Source organism: Branchiostoma belcheri, unplaced genomic scaffold (genome assembly GCF_001625305.1).
Source record: "Branchiostoma belcheri isolate BF01 breed outbred unplaced genomic scaffold, Haploidv18h27 scaffold158, whole genome shotgun sequence".
Classification (NCBI taxonomy): Eukaryota; Metazoa; Chordata; class Leptocardii; order Amphioxiformes; family Branchiostomatidae; genus Branchiostoma; species Branchiostoma belcheri.
In genome coordinates this window covers 339,247-360,860 of record NW_017803024.1, presented here as the reverse complement: position 1 = coordinate 360,860, position 21,614 = coordinate 339,247, and the positions used below count along the sequence as shown (strand labels likewise).

Below are 21,614 nucleotides of genomic sequence, written 5' to 3'. Positions count from 1 at the left end.
TTTTTTTTGGGGTTTTTGGGGGGGGGGTCAAACCGTTTGAACCGTGCTTTATCCGGAACCGTGCGTTATCCAGATCACGATCCTATCTACCATTTTGGGATACGCGGAGAGTCGACTATCCAGAACCGTGCCTGATCCTAGCTCTAACCCATTTTGGAAATTTTGTTTTGGAAAATTTGACGTACCCGGGCAATAGATGGCTTGTAACAGTATGAATTTGTACATTTTGGCAACTGAAATAAGATAGCAAAGACCAAAGATCAAAGCATTGAGATTTAGATGGGCTTCAATGGCAACACAATGTTGCGATTTTACACGCATCAACATGGCGGCTTATTCCGCGTTCTCCAACACCCTGTACCCAGACTGCCTGCCTTCCCGGCGTGCCTTGTACAGGACGCCCAGAACAAACATGGCGGCGGCCAGCACCGCGCATGCGCCCAGGATGGAGGAGGCTGTGACCAGGTCCTGGCGGCCAGAGTTGGGGCTGGGAACCCGCGCCTGGAATTCTGGGAATCACGAAAAATGGATATTTTGTCACGTGAATTGTATACATTTGGTGTTACGTGACTGGTAAACAAGAACGTAACTTAGGGTGAAGTGTATTCTACGTTATGATCTAAAGATTATCAGGCTATTACATATAAAATTCAAACTAGCATTTTGCAAAGCATAAGCCTTCCTGCTATAAAATTGCAACATGATGTAACCCAACACCAGTTACCATGGTGACTGACGTCTGGTTCAGGTCATTGACCTTTTTCTGTTTGGAGAAGAAGAAGAAGAAGAAACAACATGTTTTCCGTCGTTAAACATAATAAGGGTTTTTTATGCTCACCAATTTGGTCGTCCCCAAGCACGATGGGTCCCTGGATGAGCCGGTAGACCTCGGGTTCGCCCTCGGCCTCCCTCCGCCTCCTGCCCGAGGGCGTCTGGCAGCCCTGCGCGCAGCGGGAGTTCGGGTCCGAGGCCTTACACAGCAGCACGTCACAGTGCAGGTACACCTGGGTAGTACATGGAACACGGCAGATGTTAGCCTGGGTGCCAGACTCACAGCACACAATGTTCAAAGTTATCCTGTGTGCAGGGTTAACCCTTTAGCTTAGTGTGTTGTGAGTCTGGCACCCAGGCTAGGCAGCTGTAGGACACTGAGTGCAACACTCGATCTGCTAATTTCCATGTAGCCTTTTGGTGGCTGCAAAGACAGAATCAAATAGACCAGTCTGGAGTCATTTGCCAGCCAGTTACAATTTCGCAGTATTGTAACTGTCTGGCAAATGGATACTGCCTGGCCAATTGGATTCTGTCTTTGCAGCCACCAAAACATCTGCTTGGAGATTACAATTTGCTGTTAAGTTCTGATCTCCAAATGTGTGTGGAAAACGTGGATGTTGTGCACATTACCGTAGGAACGCCGCTGGTGTAGGCAAACGCCTGGAAGCCGAAGCGCCCCCTGTCCGGACCGGGCGACGGGTAGAACTGCAGCGTCGGCAGCTTGGCACAACTGGGAAGGAAAATCCAATACATATATCAGTATACTTTATAAAAAAATGTGTTTTTAAAGGTTTTGATACTGTGAATGACATAAGCCACATTACTGGTGAATTTACGGACGAAATATTGACATTTTACTGACCCGTCGACGATGACGTCATTCCGTGTGGTGTCGCTAGGGTCGTCGCTAGGCGTGGCCACGCAGGTGTGAGGGAACACCTGAAGGTCGGTGCCGTTGGAATTCACCTGGATCTGCACGTGGATCATCTGAAACATAAAAGTCAAAGTCAAGTTCACAAAAACTGCCGTAAGTCCACAAAAACAGATATTCCGGAATAACCTGCCGAAGGTCCACAAAAACTGGATATTCCGGACTAACCTGCCGTAGGTCCACAAATACCGGATATTCCGGACTACCCTGCCGTAACTCCACAAACTCCGGATATTCCAGACTAAACTGCCTAAACTCCACAAAAACCGGATATTCCGGACTAACCTGTCGTAGGTCCACAAAAAATTGGATATTCTTTTTTTTTTCTTTATTAAAACATTGGATATTCCGGACTAAACTGCCGTAGGTCCACAAAAAAATGGATATTCCGGACTAACCTGCCGTAGGTCCACATAAACCGGATATTCCGTAACCGGCTGCCGGAATCCGTCAGTCCGGAAAAGCTGCATAGAGATCTCAAACTCGCCCTCTCCTTGGGCGTGGGACCGGAAAACGGAGTTGAGATGCGGTCGGAAGTGGAGGGACAGGGTCTTGTTCCGTGGCAGGCGGCACTCCAAGAGGATCTTGGGAACTCGGTCCCACGTGATGCCGCCGCTGGAGGGGTCGGCGCCGACGGTCAGGGTGTTCCGGTAGATCAGTTCGGACGGGGTGGTCTGGGGAAAAGAAGAAAAAGGTTTTTTTAGCGCCTAAAAATTATTCAGGCCCAAATGATGAACCAAAGTCTATCTTAAACTATTGTCACACATAGCCGATTGCGTCCTCCTGCACCCTCGCTAGGTGTAGGTAGGTCTGGAGGAAGGGAGAAAGATCTCTTTAGCCAAAGATGATAAACCATATGTCTATCTTAGTCACATCATTGAAGTGCTGAAGTGGTGAGATACAGCAGAAACAGGCTCCTAAACGTCACTTATATCTGGTTTGCCTCCTGCTTCTAGTTACCATTTCCAATAGCAGATACCATCGAAGGTCAGTGTAAATGTCGGACAAACTGCATGTGACTGTGGGCAAGAGCAGACTATGAGACATCTCCTTGTCTGCCCCCTCCTGCCCGAACCCTGCATCAAGGAGGACCTGAAAGCCCTGACGCCCAGAGGAAGGGCTTGTGCGGAGTATTGGAAGGGAAGAGCATAACAGTGACTGGTTAATGGAGAAAAAGAAGTGTAAACGTACCTCAGTCGAAGTGCCGCATTTCTCGAAATGTGTCCGGATGTAGATGTGGGTGGAGTTCTGTTCCGCCCTGCAAGGCGGCGCTGCTAGCTGCACGTCCGCTGCCTGTACGGAGTTGTCCGGAGGGCGCGGGAAACTCACCTCCAGGTGGTCCGACGTGCAGGTCACCTCGACAGCGATGTCTGGAGGTGAAAACGAAAATTTACTGTAGGAAATAAGAAGCGCTAGCTCGACTAACCCACCATTTACCGTTAGTCTTGTTCCAGTAGTGTTTGCTTTGTACACCAGGTCTACGTTTTAGCATGCAGATGGATGGCACAGATGTTGTGATAGTTATCGATTTAAAAGAAAGAACATTGAAAGATGTTCTACGGACGACCGATTTCAATTAAAGACTCACCTGGTTGATCGTCCTGTGTCCGTTCTCCTGCACAGGCCAGACACATGGTTAAGTAGTCACTGCTGCAGTACCAGTCGCCGGACGGACAGGGACCCCGAACCACCCGGTCTATGGCGTCTTGCAGAGTCGCGTTCTCCCACTGGGGAAGGGTCTGGTTCACTATGAACTTGGGGACAGTGGAGGGGTAGAAGGGGCTGTACTGAGATTGTAAGGGATAAAGCCATGGCTCACTAACGACTCCATTATTTAACCTAATTGCACTTGTGGCCAGCCCCTCCCTGAAACCCAGGTCTCTACACGCTAAGTCGGCCCAGGACATTTTGTCTTCCCCAGAGGGGTACCACCCCCTGACAGGCCCCCACTGCCCCGTGACGTCATCATACAGCTCCACACAGCCGTAGAACTCTCCCCCCACCAGCCGGGTCCTGTTGGTATCGTCCGTGATGACGGTGGAGTTGTCGTAACGACCTGTGTACAATGCAGAGATCGATTTTTAATGAATCAGCCAGCAGCCCAATATTAGTTTTAATGAATCATATAAAAGTCTCACTCAAAGACTTTTATATTCATGCGTGATAAAAAAAAAACTAGTACATAGAAAGTAGTCCGCACATGAAGTCCTCGTCAGTGTGGAACAAAGTCCTGGCCTGGAGTGGTAACAATCTAATATCATGTTGACTTGTCTCATAACTTTCATGGAATACATAAAATAATGTATAACTTATTCAAGACAAATTCATGTTTCGATGCGCCATTTGTTATCTAGCCATTGACAAGGTTACACTGTTATACTTACCCAGACACACGGGTTCTGATCCCATCCACGTGCTGTTGCCCACGTTACAGTAGTAAGCTCCGTCCTCCACGCCGTATCCACCATTATAATAGTCAGAACACGGAGGACCGACCAGCATGTCGGCTTGTGGCGGGCAGGTCACCTCACAACGTCCGTGTATAACGAGGGGAGGTTGTGTAGGGTCACCAATCCAGCCGTTCCACTGCTTCACGTCAGTGTAGGTGTAGTCACAGCTCACGGTGACGTCATCGGTGTCCCACGGGAAGTCGCCACAAGGCTTGGGGTCTGCATGGGGGAGGTGTGGATGTGACGTTAGACAAAACAGCCTCTATCAAGTCTGGGTAGAAAAACAGTAGACATTTTTTAACCCTGGACCTATTGCTCTCCTCTAACAGTATATTGTCGCGGACTCTAGACAGAAACATGTTTAAACTTATGGAGATCCCAATTTAAAAACAAACTATGTGTGAGAAAATGTTTAGTAAAGACATGGAGTTAAAATATTGGTACCTCCATAGTAAAGTTAAGTGAGGCCATAAAACCAATCATTGTTTAATGCAGTTTTGTACCTTGTGGACCGTCCTGTGTCCGTTCTCCTGCACAGGCCAGACACATTTTGTAGCCGTCGTACCTGCACCACCAGTCGCCGGATGGACAGGGCCCCCGAACCACCCGGTCTATGGCGTCATGCAGAGTCGCGTTCTCCCACTGGGGAAGGGACTGGGAAACCACGAACTTGGGGACAGTGGAGGGGTAGGAGGGGCTGTAGTGGCCTGGTATGTAATTAAGCCATGTGTAAATCTGTACGGCTCCATTACTTAACGGGTAGGCGTGTGTTGCCAGGCCCTCCCTAAAACCCAGGTCCCTACACGCTAAGTCTGCCCAGGACATCCTGTCATAACCAGCCCACCACCCCCTGACAGGCCCCCACTGCCCCGTGACGTTGTCGTACAGCTCCACACAGCCGTAGAACTCTCCCCCCACCAGCCGGACCCTGTTGGTATCGTCCGTGATGACGGTGGAGTTGTCGTAATGATCTGTAGAGAACAGAGGGTAAAAAGTATTTTATTATATAGCCTGGTAACCAGACCCCCGTGAGCTGAACCGGGGAAGCCAGTGGATAAAGGGAAACCAGCTGAATGGGTCCGTGTGTACAGATCGCCAGTGTGCCAGTAAAGATCGGTAAACGCCGGGGTAGGAAAATCACACCAAGCCGACCAAAGGTTTAGTAAGTACCCAGGCTATTTAAGATATTTAAATCCTCATAACGTCTTAAGCTAAGGAATGAGAATTATGTTTTTTAGAGGTAGGCACGTGGAAGCATGGTGGTGGATAGGGCGAAAGATGCAAATTAATATGTCAAAGAAAACTAAAGTTGGGCTTTGTTTCCTGTGATAATGGTGAGCGTCTGTCGCTGAGTCAAGACAAATGCAAGGTATCACAGGACAGGTACAGGATGGCAATCGTATTATGCATGTATACATAATCATTTTAGTCTTTCCCTTATAATGAATGAATTAAATCATAAATCACCACGGTAGTGATGTTATGTGTCGCGTGACTCGTGGTAGAGAACCAGTTGGACGACACTTACTTCGGACTCTGGATGCAAAAAGGAGGTTTGGTCGTCCAACCACACTCTCACAGACTCTGAAACTTCTACAAGGATCGGAAATTCTGTCCGCAATGACTGACAAACTGTACTGGAAACAAAACTTCACCTCATAGAGTAAGATAGTAGAAGAGGAAGAAATCGTAGCATTAAGTTAACCTTGCTCTCGCCAAAAAAAATAGCAAGCCCTTACCCAGACACACGGGTTCTGATCCCATCCAAGTGCTGTTGCCCACGTTGCAGTAGTAAGCTCCGTCGGTCAAACCTGAGTAGTCTTCAAAGGGCGGCCCCACCAACAGGTCGGCCTCCACGGAACAGGTCACAGTACAGCGTCCGTGTAGATCCATGTAGTAAGAGCTGTAACTGTAGGTGTAATCACAGCTCACGGTGACGTCATCAGTGTCCCACTGGAAGTCGCCACAGGGTCGCCAGTCTATACCCAGGTAGTAAGATAAAACGCACTGTTCAAGTTAGGCCACTAAAGCTGAGGCCAAAACTTCACATGATATGTATACGAACTACAGAGTACAGAAATACATTGATTCATGATTGATCTCATGGCCAGTTTCCTACCGTGTGTTTCAAGGAACAACCGTAAGAAATCGCTTGTCTCACCTGCTCTTGTAGGATAGGGGGTTGTCCAACCGGACACCAGCGACAGAGCCCCACACACGGAAATCAGCAACACCAACATCGCAGTACGGGACTCTAAACCGAACCAGATTCTCAACTGGACAGGTTTTCACCAGATCCAGATTCTCACCAGATTCAAATTCTCAATAGATCCAGATTCTTAATAGATCCAGATTCTCGACAAAACGAGATTCTTACCAGAACCAGATTCTTAACTGAACCAGATTCTCAATTACTAGGAGAGAACTCCTAACTGGAGTTGAACATTTCTGGCCCCACAAGTGTCGAGCGAACCTCTCGCCTCCAGTTTATATTCTAAACTCAGAATGTCAAGTGCAATATTTTATGCAGTTACTGAATAACGACCACTTCACAGCTTTTATGAAGAATTAAATCACCCGTATATAAAACTGGGGCAATTTCCGAAGGCTGTTCTGCTCCCACGATAGACTTGTTCAAGTGTACGACTGATATTTTTAACATTGTTAATTTTACAGGCCCCATGAACTCGATGTTTTGGAGAATAATACACAAAGACTAAAAACGAGAAAGAAAAAAAAAACACGCGAATCAACAATAGGATGATAAAGCATTTGAAGACATATTATTATGACCTTTTCCCATGTTAATTAATTATCAGTTACAATGTAGTTAGTTCATATACAGGCTCGGCTCTCATATTTTATTCAACAGAATTCCAGCCAAATTGCTGACAGACTGACTGATGCATATACTGTTCACATAACTGCAGAACCCAGATTGTGACTAACAGGCTTAAGCTTATAGAACTGGGGGTTTGGTGGTCTTCGGCTGTTTTCTGACTAGCCCAGTTTCAGGGGGTAATCCAACCAGGCCGGCTATGTTGTCTATATGCAATCAGAAAATAGCACATAAAAGATCCCCAAAACCCTGAAGACCCCCCAAAACCCCCAGTTTTTGGTTTGCTATGGAGGCTAGATTGTGACGACACGCTACAAAAAATGTCGCTGTCCATGTTAACTGGTTTGTTTTGTTTGCGCGGAAGGAGGGCAAAACTAACAGAATGGGTGCAGTGATGAAATACACGAGGTTCCGTTTAGGTGGCCTAAGCATACGACAGAAACGCGCACATACTAGCAGCTGTGCTTCCGCGCCAGTTTGGATACGCATTATAATTTCAGACAGTTACCACAATTTCTCCATCCTTTCGTCATTGAGAAGATCACCAAAAGACTACGTTTTTACTAAGATCACAAAACCCACTAATTATGCAGAATGTGGGGCTGTTCATTATCCACTGCCTTCAAAGAAGAAGTCGAACCCCATAATAACTAGCATAGTAGTAGTAATAACTAGCGTAGTAGTAGAAGTTTCCCCAGACAGTTGTTGTCTGTCTTACATTATTGTTTTGTATACTTGATTGTAAAAGCAATTAGCCTTCGGGCATGATTTTGCAATAAACTTTCTATTAATATCTATAGTGGTGGAATAAACGCATCATAGATCAACACAGAAAGCTAAACACTGGTGTAAATCATTCGTATTTGAAACCATAAAGACATAAAGTAATTTCCCAGCTGTGAAACCCACTTGTTATAACAGTGTTTCTCCCGAGTTAAAGGACTTTTGTCAATAGTTAATGCACCGCCGGACATCACTTAATTCCAGACAAGTTGCTCTTAAGAATAATTTAGAAATTATTACATGTATAATTGTCACTTGTAACGACCATATCTCATGTCGTAGCCACTTGCCGATAAGAACTACTTGTAATTCATAACAAATTGTCGTTTGGAGCCACTTGTGTCGTTCGTTCGCTGTCTGACAACTGCATTTCTGTACATAAAGCTCAGTTCGACTGAGCAAACGGACCGTACGAATGTCAAGGACAGGTACAATGTACCTCTGATGTCAGTCAAGCAAGATTTTATTATTATTTTTTATGCAGCAAAATACGGTCATGGCTGACGAACTAGCTGTTTGGTTGTTTTGTTTGTAGAGGAGGTTGATGGCTGTGGGCAGGATGACGTCCCAAATTTCCTCAGCAATGGAGGTACACCTTGACGCTGGGGCTTTTGCTAAGATGCCTCCTCAAAATTAAGTAAAGATATATTTTTAACTTATCCACAACTGTGCTTTGTCCATAATCGTGTTTTTTCAGAACTACATTATCCAGAACTGTGCTTTATCCAGAACCGTACTTTATCCAGAACCAGAACTTATTCCGCGTTCTCCAACACCCTGTACCCAGACTGCCTGCCTTCCCGGCGTGCCTTGTACAGGACGCCCAGAACAAACATGGCGGCGGCCAGCACTGCGCATGCGCCCAGGATGGAGGAGGCTGTGACCAGGTCCTGGCGGCCAGAGTTCGGGCTGGGAACCCGCGCCTGGAAATCTGAAAATCACGAAAAAAGGATATTTTGTCACGTGAATTGTGTATACGGCACGTGACTGCTGAAAAGAACGGTATAGCCGAAGTTGTGCTCTAAAAGTGATCTCAGGCTACGGTATAGAAATGTCAGACAAATACGAACACTCCGCAATAACCAGCTTAAGTCCTGTAGAAAATAAATATCTTCCTTACAATAACAGTATTGGCTGCCACAGTTTTATTGCTGTTTCGAAAAAGCTCATGCCTCATTAACTAGAAAGAGAAGTGAGAAAAGTGACTGATTTGATACTTACCAGTTTGGTCGACCCCGAGCACGATGGGTCCCTGGATGAGCCGGTAGACCTCGGGTTCGCCCTCGGCCTCCCTCCGCCTCCTGCCCGAGGGCGTCTGGCAGCCTTGCGCGCAGCGGGAGTTAGGGTCCGAGGCCTTACACAGCGGCACGTCACAGTGCAGGTACACCTGGGAATTGAATTTAGATGTCAAATGATAGATGTAGGACACTGAATGGAACAAAGTGAAAGGGGTCTTTACAGAAACTTCAAACATGTGTGGAAAATTTGAATGTTGCACACGTTACCATAGGAGCGCCGCTGGTGTAGGCAAACGCCTGAAAGCCGAAGCGCCCCCTGTCCGGACCGGGCGACGGGTAGAACTGCAGCGTCGGCAGCTTGGCGCAACTGGGAAGGGAAAAACAATTATTATTCATCTCCAGAAGCTGCAGTAATAATGAAATGTATTGCAAGTAAATTTTAAGTTCTTACTGAGACAGAAAAAACAACAACTGTTTGTTTGTTTAGATGAAAACAGCGATGGCACTGACCCATCGACGATGACGTCATTGCGTGTCTTGTCGCCAGGGTCGTCGCTAGGCGTGGCCACGCAGGTGCGAGGGAACACCTGAAGGTCGGCGTCACTGGACTTCACCTGGATCTGCACGTGGATCATCTGGAACACAGCCATTGCTAATGTATCATGACTTAGAGCAAAGGTCATGATGTCAACCTTAAGAGAATAAGATGACGACTAAGACATTCTAGTACTTTTCGAATAGATGAAAAATTATATTTCATCTACATCAGGGCACAGCAATATTTCCTTAACAGGAATAAGGGGCGGGTAGTGCCGACTTTTCACCACCTTTGACCAATTTGAAAGTGAGGAATCCAGTTAGTCATAGTAAAGAAGATCCTGCAGCTGGTAGCCTGGTAACCAGACCCTAGTCCTTCATCCTCTCCGCAAATATTTGGTAACCAGGCTAGACCCTAAATCTGGTCGAAAACTGTCAGTCAACTGTTGGTTCCGGACTAACCTCCTGTAACTCCACAAACACTGGATATTCCGTGACCGGCTGCCGGAATCCGTCAGTCCGGAACAGCTCCATGGAGATCCGGAACTCGCCCTCGCCCAGCACGCCGGACCGCCGTAGCCGGGTCTCTGAAGAACAGATACTTTGAGACTTTATGACTTTGTTGTAACAGATATCAGCTTTATCAAGAAAAGTATAAGAATGGAAAAGATTAACATTAAATTGCAATATATGACTTGCCTTGTGGGCCGTCCTGTGTCCGTTCCCCTGCACAGGCCAGACACATGGCGCTGCGGTCGTCCTTGCAGGGCCAGTCGTTACGCGGACAGGGCCCGCGAACCACCCGGTCTATGGCGTCATGCAGAGTCACGTTCTCCCACTGGGGAAGGGTCTGGGGTTGGGCAACCACGAACTTGGGGACAGTGGAGGGGTAGGAGGGGCGGTAGTGGCGTTGTAAGGACTCAAACCATGAGTTACCAACTATAAAGACTCCATTACTTAATCGGTAGGCCCACGTAGTCAGCCCCTCCCTGAAACCCAGGCCTCTACACGCTAAGTCGGCCCAGGGCATTCTGGCTTCGTTATACGTGTATGAGCCCCAATCAGCGTACCACCCCCTGACAGGCCCCCACTGCCCCGTGACGTCATCGTACATCTCCACACAGCCGTAGAACTCTCCCCCCACCAGCCGGGTCCGGTTGGTATAGTCCGTAATGACGGTGGAGCTGTCGTAACGACCTGTGGCCGACACAGAGTTAAAATTAAATCCTTTATCGTATTTGTATTTCAATTTTATAACGTCATAAGCTACTGAATGAGACGTAATGGTTTTTTGTAGCGGTAGCCACAGGAAACAAACTAGGTACTATGAAGCATGGTGGTTCATGGGGGGGGGGTGCAAAATAATATGTTAAAGTAACAAGAAAAACAACAACAACAATGGACTACTTTTGTCAGTTAAAGTGAAAAGAAAAACAACAACAACAATGGACTACTTTTGTCAATTCCTAAAGTCAGGCTTTATTGACCATGATAATGGTGTGCGTCTCTCGCTGAGTCAAGACAAAGTTTACAAGCATCTCAGGATACTTGTACATGCAACGTGCTACTAAAGTTATGTACTCATTGTAGCTTTTCCTGGTTCATGATAAATTACACCATAACAGAAGAAGAACGTTATTATCCCCACGCTTTTATCAATACGTTTATCAACTACTAAAGTAAATTGAACATTTCATTTTCAAGGTTTTATTCATTATGATAATGATGTGCGTTCTTTGCTGTGTCAACCGTAAATAATTTCATCAGGTTGGTAAACGAATGAATAGCAAAGTTCTTTGATCACAACCATTTATTTTCACGAGCCGACGTTTCGATGACCGTCTGTCATCTTCACCAGGGCAATTCTGACTGGTTTACTGTGCACTGACGGTAAATATTACTTGGTGCATAGTGCAACCAAGTAACAGTGCACTGTGAACTATGGAACACTTTTAGTGCACTATGCACCAAGTAATATTTAGTGTCAGTGCACAGTAAACCAGTAAGAATTACCCTGATGAAGATAACAGACAGTCATCGAAACGTCGGCTCGTGAAAATAAATGGTTGTGATCAAAGAACTTTGCTATTCATGAAGAAAATAGCAAAGCCTTACCCAGACACACGGGTTCAGATCCCATCCATGTACGGTTGCCCACGTTGCAGTAGTAAGCTCCGTCGCGCAGGTCGTATCCGGGGTAGGCAGGATGCGGAGGCCCCACCAACATGTCGGCTTGTGGCGGGCAGGTGACGTTACACCGGCCCTGTAGCACTAGGGGAGGTTCTGATGAACCTGGTGAACCATTCCAGTCGTGCCACTGCTTCACGTCTGGGTAGCTGTAGTCACAGCTCACAGTGACGTCATCACTGTCCCACGGGAAGTCGCCACAAGGCTTGGGGTCTGTATGGGGGAAGTGCGGATGTCGGGACCGGGTTAGACAAAACAATTAGCCGGCACATGTTGTGTTTAGACATTCTTCGCATACAGTGTGCAAAATGAAAACGTTGATTACTTATAAACCAAACATGCATATTAAACCAACATTCCTTAAATTAGTTTTCTTTTTATTCCAACATTTCAGGACCAGACATGGTGACGGCACTCTCAAGTTATATCAACTTAGTTTATGCCGCCACCAACACAGAGTACAAATACGGGACAGGACAATACTCATTTCCAATTGACTTGAGTGACGAAAGTCGTGTAAAGTCACTTACTTTATTGTAATTGCATATCGCACCTGTATACTGCCTACGTGCTTATGCCAGTGACTTGACACCTTGCTGCCCTCCAACAGTGTACTAGTTGATAGAAAATGTTCATTAAAGTTAACTCTTTAACTACAATTACAGGTAAGTAAAAAGAATCAATCAATGTTTGATGCACGTACCTTGTGTCCGTTCTCCTGCACAGGCCAGACACATGGTAAGGCCAAGGGCGTCGTCAATGTTACAGTCCCAGTCGTTACCCGGACAGGGCCCGCGAACCACCCGGTCTATGGCGTCACGCAGAGTCGCTCCCTCCCACTGGGGAAGGGACTGGTTCACCATGAACTTGGGGACAGTGGAGGGGTGGGAGGGTCGGTAGTGGAATTGTAAGGATTCAAACTCATTACTAACTATAAAGACCCCATTACTTAACGGGTAGGCATGTGTGGCGAGACCCGCCTCCCTGAAACCCAGGTCCCTACACGCTAAGTCGGCCCAGGACATCCTGTCGTCAAGGCTACTCCACCACCCACTGACAGGCCCCCACTGCCCCGTGACGTCATCGTACAGCTCCACACAGCCGTAGAACTCTCCCCCCACCAGTCGGGTCCTGTTGGTATAGTCGGTGATGACGATGGAGCTGTTGTAACCACCTGTGGCCGACACATGGTTAAAATGACTTTTTTTAAACTTCTATAAAGTTATAGAGAGTTTGTAGAGAGTCACGGAAAATATACACCTGTGGCCGACACATGGTTAAAATGACTTTTTTTAAACTTCTATAAAGTTATAGAGAGTTTGTAGAGAGTCACGGAAAATATACTATGAGGTATGTTGGTGGGTATAATGGATAGAGGAGAAAAGTTGTACCAGAAATATTGTACCCTGACTTGTACCTTCTGTCTATGATTTGCTTTGTTTATGATGTACATTTGAACAACATGTGTTGTATGGTTGTCAAGTTTTAAAAAATGATGCCCAACTCAAAATAGCAAGTCCCTAACGACAGCACCATAGTGTCAGGACTTTTAAACAGATCATTAGGAGCAAGACTTGATCCAGTTGATGTTTAGGATGTTGTATTTAGTAATTGTTTATGTACTGTGTATTTGTTGTGTGTATTTTTATTTGTATCCAAGATTACCTAAAAAGCAGGCCAAAATGCAGGTCTTGTTGAATAAATAAATTTTATTCAAATTTCAAATTTATTCAATGAAACAAAATCATACAAAAGCAGGAAATGCTGTCGCACCCCTGAATTGAGTACATGATTTTTACAATTTGGTTAAAAGAAACAATACCAGTACACAATAACACACTACATACAGATATTTACAAACACCCTCCAGTCTGCAACAGGAAATAGCAGACATGGGCAGACCTTTACAGTATCAGGCATTTACACTGTCATTGTAGAGTCTTACTGCACAGTAATTGAATTGAAATTGAATTGCCTTACCAAGACACACGGGTTCTATTCCCATCCAAGTCCAGTTGAACGAGTGGCAGTAGTAAGCTCCGTCGTCCACATAATAATAGTAAGAATACGGAGGACCGACCAGCAGGTCGGCTTGTGGCGGGCATGTCACGGTACACCGGCCCCGTAGGCCTAGGGAAGATTCCTGAGACCACGTCGTCTTATAGTCGCTGTACGTGTAGTCACAGCTCACGGTGACGTCATCAGTGTCCCACGGGAAGTCGCCACAAGGTCGCCAGTCTGCATGACACAGGTGTAAATGTTAGGTTGGATAACACGTAAACGCACTGCTCAAGTGATGCCACTAATACTGAGGTCAGGATTTCACGTGCAACAAGCACTGTACATAGTACAGACACGACGGCCGTTTCAATATTCAGAGCATATTTTCCATTTCCAACAGATACAATTAATGTTATCAGAAACATCTAGTTATCGTTAAAGTATTGATACAATTAACCGAGGAGCTGGCCTATATACTGGACCTGTCCACAGTCTGGCACCCAGGCTAGCCCTGGAGCTGAGGTGCTAGCCTGTACACTGACCCTGGCAACAGTCTGACATCCAGGCTAGCCCTGGAGCTGAGGAGCTAGCCTGTATACTGACCCTGGCAAAAGTCTGGCATCCAGGCTAAACCTTGAGCTGAGGAGCTAGCGTTTTAGCGTTATTAGTTTGTTAGAGTAGTGTGGTGCAGTTCACACTTGGAACAGTCTCCCAAACAACGTGGTCGGGTTGATCACTGACAACAACCTCCAGTCATTCAAAACGACACCGGCATCTTCTTTCCACCATCAGGACTTCTGCATGTAGCTGGAACTTTGCAGTTACTGTAAACCAATGATTATCCTGTTGTGTAACTGTTATGTTACAACGCAGGCTATTGTTTATCTTGCAGCCTGCCTTGTAGAAAAAAAAATACTTGCCATATAACTGTGTCACTTGTGCCTGCACATCTGGCCAACTCAGAGAGACTGCCAGCACCATCGCCAGAACAACGGTGAAGAACGCCATGTTTGGACGGAGCCCTTACGGCGGAGGGTAGAGCTGTGTCGGCCCTTCTTCTTCACCGACCCAAAATTGAGAAAACTCGTTCACACAACCTGTTTATACCTGCTAACACAACCCGGGAGTCCCTGTAATCAGGACATTTAAATTCAATTAAAGACGTTATTTACCTGTGATTTCCAATCAAGGAGTCAGACAAACCACGCACGCAATTTTTTACCTTTTGGAGGTCAGTGTTTCTTTGTGTTTCCTACAGTCATTTTGACTCTTTGAGGCTACCAAATGGGGATGGGAAATGTTTTGTTGTGTGATTACATGGCAAGGCCTTTCAATTCACAGAGCTTGTCTTTCACAGAATGTTATTGCGTCAGTTCAATACCCTGGCGAGTAACCATGTTATATAACTTCTATGACGAAAGAATGCAAGTCCTTGGGGGAGGCCAAGGCTCGTTAACTACATCCGTGGTGTCATAGCCCTATCCGTGTTGTGTCCCAAAACATTCTTGGACAGAAGATACAAGATGTGTGACCGCAAGGTTATTTAGTGGGGTCGTGTGACGTAACGACAGAACGTTCGGCTCGGAACCAAGAAGTCCCGAGTTCGAATCCTGCTATGTCACCGATCTTGCGCCTTTGGACAAGGCACTTTACACGAATTTCCTCAGGTCTTACTCAGGTGGAAATGATTATGTCTGTTGTCCGTGCGTTTATCCGTGTTGGTGGCGGCATAAAAATAAATTGAAAAAAGCGTGTCTTGTCATTAATGTTGCATACCTGTATACTAACCCTGGGAAAAGTCTGGCATCCAGGCTAACCCTGGGGCCGAGGAGCAAGCCTGTTTACTGGCCCTGACAACAGTCTGGCACCCAGGCAAACCCTGGGGCCGAGGAGCTGGCCTGTATACTGGCCCTGACAACAGTCTGGCACCCAGGCTAGCCCTGGAGCCGAGGAGCTAGTCTGTATACTGGCCCTAGCAGCAGACTGGCACCCAGGCTAGCCCTGGAACTGAGAAGCAAGCCTGTATACTGGCTCTGGCAATAATCTGCCACTCATAACTGGGGGTTGGCCTATGTACTAGTCTGACACCCAATAACAAATTAGTTGAGATAATTGCAATGACAATAATACATGTACTTCACTTCCATAGGTTGGGTTAATGATGATAATTACGTACCTATGACTTATTATGTCACAAGCGTGTGAGCTGGCACATTTTGAGTACTGAGTACAAAAATGTGAATGTTAAAGATCGATGCATTGAATTACATCTTAAGATTTAGATCGGATTTAATGGCAACACAAAGTTGCGATTTTACACGCATCAACATGGCGGGTTATTCCGCGTTCTCCAACACCCTGTACCCAGACTGCCTGCCTTCCCGGCGTGCCTTGTACAGGACGCCCAGAACAAACATGGCGGCGGCCAGCACCGCGCATGCGCCCAGGATGGAGGAGGCTGTGACCAGGTCCTGGCGGCCAGAGTTGGGGCTGGGAACCCGCGCCTGGAATTCTGGGAATCACGAAAAATGGATATTTTGTCACGTGGATTGGATCTATTTGGTACATTACTAGTAAACAAGAACGTAACTTAGAGAGGAGCGTAGTCTACGTTATGCTCTAATGATTGTCAGGCTATTACATATACAATTCAAACTAGCATTTTGCAAACCATCCTGCTATAAAATTGCAACATGATGTAACCCAACACCAGTTACCATGGTGACTGACGTCTGGTTCAGGTCATTGACCTTTTTTGTTTGGTGAAGAAGAAGAGGAAACAACATGTTTTTCGTCGTTAAACATAATAATGGCTTACTAGAAAGAGAGTTATTTTGACGCTTACCAGTTTGGTCGTCCCCAAGCACGATGGGTCCCTGGATGAGCCGGTAGACCTCGGGTTCGCCCTCGGCCTCCCTCCGCCTCCTGCCCGAGGGCGTCTGGCAGCCCTGCGCGCAGCGGGAGTTCGGGTCCGAGGCCTTACACAGCACCACGTCACAGTGCAGGTACACCTGGGTAGTACATGGAACATGGCACATGTAGGGCACTAATCTCTAAGCAGATAATTTGCTGCCTGCAAAGACAGAATTACATTGGCAGGCTGTATTCGTTTTACGACATTGGATACTGTTTGGCAAATGGATACCGCCTGGCCAATTGGATTCTGTCTTTGCAGGCACCAAAACATCTGCTTGGAGATTACAATTTTCTGTTACGTTCTGGTCTCCAAATGTGTGTGGACAAACTTGAATATTGCACACATTACCGTAGGAACGCCGCTGGTGTAGGCAAACGCCTGGAAGCCGAAGCGCCCCCTGTCCGGACCGGGCGACGGGTAGAACTGCAGCGTCGGCAGCTTGGCGCAACTGGGAAGGAAACGGCAGAAGATGAGTTAGTATATTTTAGTAAACAAGTGTTTTTACAGGTTTTGAGTCTGTAGATGACATCAGCCACATCATTGGTTAATTCACGGATGAAAAGTTGACAATTTACTGACCCGTCGACGATGACGTCATTCCGTGTCCTGTCGCTAGGGTCGTCGCTAGGCGTGGCCACGCAGGTGTGAGGGAACACCTGAAGGTCGGTGACGTTGGAATTCACCTGGATCTGCACGTGGATCATCTGAAAAACAGGGGCCACGGTTACTGTCAATGTGCCATTGATAACTAAAGGGCAATGGCAATGAGTGCAGGAAATCTTTAGAGAACAAGCAAAAGAGTTACTAGTATCTAAAGATTCTCGTTCTAATATTCCATCTAAAGCAAGGCACACCAACTTTTAACCAACAACAACGGGGGACGGTACCGACTTCCCACAACGTTTCACAGATTGCTCGCGTTACGCGCCTTTAAGACTTCTCGTCCTGAGCAATCTGGTTAGCCATTGTTAAGAAGACCCTGGATCTGGTCAACAATAATCTCCAAGCAGTTTTCACAGTTGGCCAATTTGAAATAGTGCCTTACCCCAGTGAGATCTGCTTGGAGACTAGTCGAAATTTCAGTGTCAAATCTTAGCTTTGGACCTACGTGCCGTAGTTCCACAAACACCAGACATTCAAGACTAACCTGCCGTAGGTCCACATAAACCGGATACTCCGTAACCGGCTGCCGGAATCCGTCAGTCCGGAACAGCTCCATGGAGATCTCGAACTCTCCCCAGCCCTGGACGTGAGACCGGAAAACGGAGTTGAGATGCGGCCGGAAGTGGAGGGACAGGGTCTTGTTCCGCGGCAGGCGGCACTCCAGGAGGATCCTGGGAACTCGGTACCACGTGATGCCGCCGCTGGAGGGGTCGGCGCCGACGGTCAGGGTGTTCCTGTAGATCAGTTCGGACGGCGTGGTCTGGGGGGAAGAAGGAAAACCTCTACTTTAGACTCAGTTGATGAAAAAGTCTATCTTAGTCGAAGTGCTAAAAAGGCAGTGGAGATATTGCAGTGCTAATGATATGCTCCTTAACTTCACCTATGTATGGTTTGTCTCCGGCTTCTAGTTACTATTTGCAAGATCGGATGTACCATCGTAGATCAGTGTGAAATGTAGATCGTTTCGGACGGGGTTCTGGTAAAAAAAATTACATTCAGCCTCAGATAATACTAGTGAACCAAAATCTATCTTAGTCACATCTCTGAAGTGGTGAGATATTGCAGAGAGAGGCTCCTAAACTTCACTTGTTTCTGGTTTGCGTCCAGCTTATACTAACAGTTACCATTTGCACTAGCAAATATCATCGTATGTGTAAATGTGGGGTCTCGTCTCAGACGGACAAACTGCATGTGACTGTAGGCAAGAGCAGACCATGAGGCATCTCCATGTCTGTCCCCTCCTGCCCGAACCCTGCACCAAGGAGGACTTGGAAGCCCTGACGCCCAGTGGAACGGCTTGTGCGGAGGATTGGAGGGGGAGAGTATAGCAGTGACTGGTTATTAGAGAAGAAGTGTAAATTTTACCTCAGTCAAAGTGCCACATTTCTCGAAATGAGTCCGGATGTAGATGTGGGTGGAGTTCTGTTCCGCCTTGCAAGGCGGCGCTGCTAGCTGCACGTCCGCCGCCTGTACGGAGTTGTCCGGAGGGCGCGGGAAACTCACCTCCAGGTGGTCCGACGTGCAGGTCACCTGGGCAGCGAGGTCTGGAGAAAAAAATCAAACATATTCTTTAATGTCGGTAATAAGAAGCTCGACATGCCCGGTGTTTACCGTTAAATGCATTCAAGCAGCTTTTGCTTTTGAGATCAGGGCTAAGTTTATCATGGATAAAATACCTGTTGTGATAGTCATTTGTTTTGAAAGATGTTTAAAGTTAAACTTTTGGTCCAACAAAAAAAATTCTCTCACCTAGAGCTTTCGACCGACCAGTCACTCTGGTCTTCCTCAGTAGACTGACCCAGTCAGGCTTGTCACGTGGCTTCTTTGAAGTGTGACTTGAACACTGCGTCAAAGGTATCTTGTAGACGATGTCGGCTCCCGACGCGTCGCGGTTCTTTTTCTTCACTGAACCGCGACAGGGGCCGACATCGTCTACCAGATACCTTTGACGCAGTGTTCACGTCACACTTCAAAGAAGCCACGTCACAAGCATCACCAGCCTCAGTCTACTGAAGAAGACCAGAGTGACTGGTCGAAAGCTCTATGTGATAGAATGTTTTAGTGTTGGATCGAATGTTCTAACTAAACATATAACTACCAACACAGATGAACTTTCATGATAAAAATCAAGGATGTTTTACAAGTGACCGATTTAAAGCAATTTAATGCTGACCGCCCTGTGTCTGTTCGGCTGCACAGGCCAGGCACATGGTGCGGGAGTCACTGTTGCAGTAGTAGTCGTAGGACGGACATGGACCCCGAACCACTCGCTCTATGGCGTCCTGCAGAGTCGCGCCCTCCCACTGGGGAAGGGTCTGGGAAACTACGAACTTGGGGACAGTGGAGGGGTAGGAGGGGCGGTAGTGGGATTGTAAGATATCTATAGTCCATGAGCCAATGACAAGTCCATTACTTAACTCGTAAGCCCACGTGGCCAGCCCTTCCCAGAAACCCAGGTCTCTACACGCTAAATCAGCCCAGGACATTCTGGCATCGTACTGAGGACCCGACATTAAAACGTTCCACCCCTTGACAGGCCCCCACTGCCCCGTGACGTCATCGTACAGCTCCACACAGCCGTAGAACTCTCCCCCCACCAGCCTGATCGTGTTGGTATAGTCCGTGATGACGGTGGAGCTGTTGTAACGATCTGTGTCCAACACAAAATTAAAAAGGACTTATCATTTTTTAACTTAGAACTATAAAGTGATAGGCTAAAGAATTAGATGTGATGTTTGTAGAGAGTCATAGGAAATATACCATAAGAGAGGTTGGTTGATATAGGGCCTTAGAGGTGGATGGATAGGAAAAGATTATACAAAAACGTATACCACAGATTGTTGGATGAAACAAGTATCAAGCTTCTTACATTCTGTCTGACTACTTTTAAGCGACATGTGTTTAATGGTTGCCAGTTTAAAAAAAAATTAAACAAATAGCAAGGCCTTACCCAGACACACGGGTTCTGATCCCATCCATGTGCTGTTGCCCACGTTACAGTAGTAAGCTCCGTCCTCCACGCCGTATCCGGAAATGTATTCAGAATACGGAGGTCCCACCAACATGTCGGCTTCTGGCGGGCAGGTCACGTTACACCGTCCGTGTAGGACTAACCGGTCCTGAGACCACGTCGTCTTCACGTCGCTGTAGGTGTAGTCACAGCTCACGGTGACGTCATCAGTGTCCCACGGGAAGTCGCCACAGGGTCGCCAATCTTCACCAAAAAAGTCGATGAATAAAATTTCAAACGATGACGTTACCTTGCCAATCGCAATATAAATATGTCGTCGTATGAAAATGTTATATGCAAATGATGGGTTGATATTGTGAACAGGCGAGACAAAGCATTATGTACTGCTGAGAAAACAGATGCTACCAATACCAGAGATGGTCAAGACAAATTCAAACAAAGAAAGAAGCAAAATACGTCAAATACAGTTACTCAAGCAACTGGATATGATTTTTAAGCGATCAGACGTTTCAGGAAGCATCCGAAAAAAACTCCGACGGATCTTCCAAACTTCTACAAAGGTACCAAGGCTAATGTCATTAACTCAGATATCACAAACTCAAAAGTGAGGAGCTCAATTGTAACTACACCTACATCGGAGAGACCGGTCGGCTGTTCCTCAGCCATTTTCCAAACCTACAACACAACCAGAATCACTCTTTCAAAATCGAATCGACTCATTTACGTCAACATTGTCTTTACTTTGTCTAACTTATGTTTCCTATTGAATTAGAAAAAGATGTCTTTATTCATTTATCTCATATCAATTGAGTTTGTGGTTATAAACCCGCGGTTCCTAAGAATTCTTTGGCGTCACTGACGAAAGGTAGTGGATGCTACCTGAAATGTCTGAACGTTTCCAAAATCATATCCAGTTGCTGGAGTAACTGTATCTTATTTCCTGGATGTCTAACCTTCACCGACGTGGAAGCAAAATGTTTGGTTGAAGCAAAAAGGGAACAAACGTTTTAGTACGTAGTATTTTCAAGTCACTCAAATAAGAGAAAGGCTACAAATTTACACGTTGGCTACGATTCAACAAACTTACACACAGTTTCATAAAGGAAATTCTCGTCAAAGAAACCATTTGGTCTGTTGTATTAGTTTAGTAGTTGACAATGCTTAAAATGCTGAAAAATCTAGCCTCCTTCGCAGACATGTGCGGTGATAACAGCGTTCGGTGAATGTTAATAGGCGATTTTAAGCGGAAGTCCCTCTTCATTGGAGGCTAGAAATCTATATCTTTTGTAACATTACTAGAGCAACACCTGGTGTGAGTGCAAA

The 21,614-nt window shown here is 46.4% G+C and overlaps 1 pseudogene; it reads right to left on the bottom strand.

The window, feature by feature from the left end:
- Positions 1–333: 333 nt before the first annotated feature.
- On the bottom strand, positions 334–20,957 carry LOC109465777 (annotated as a pseudogene).
- Positions 20,958–21,614: the final 657 nt, after the last annotated feature.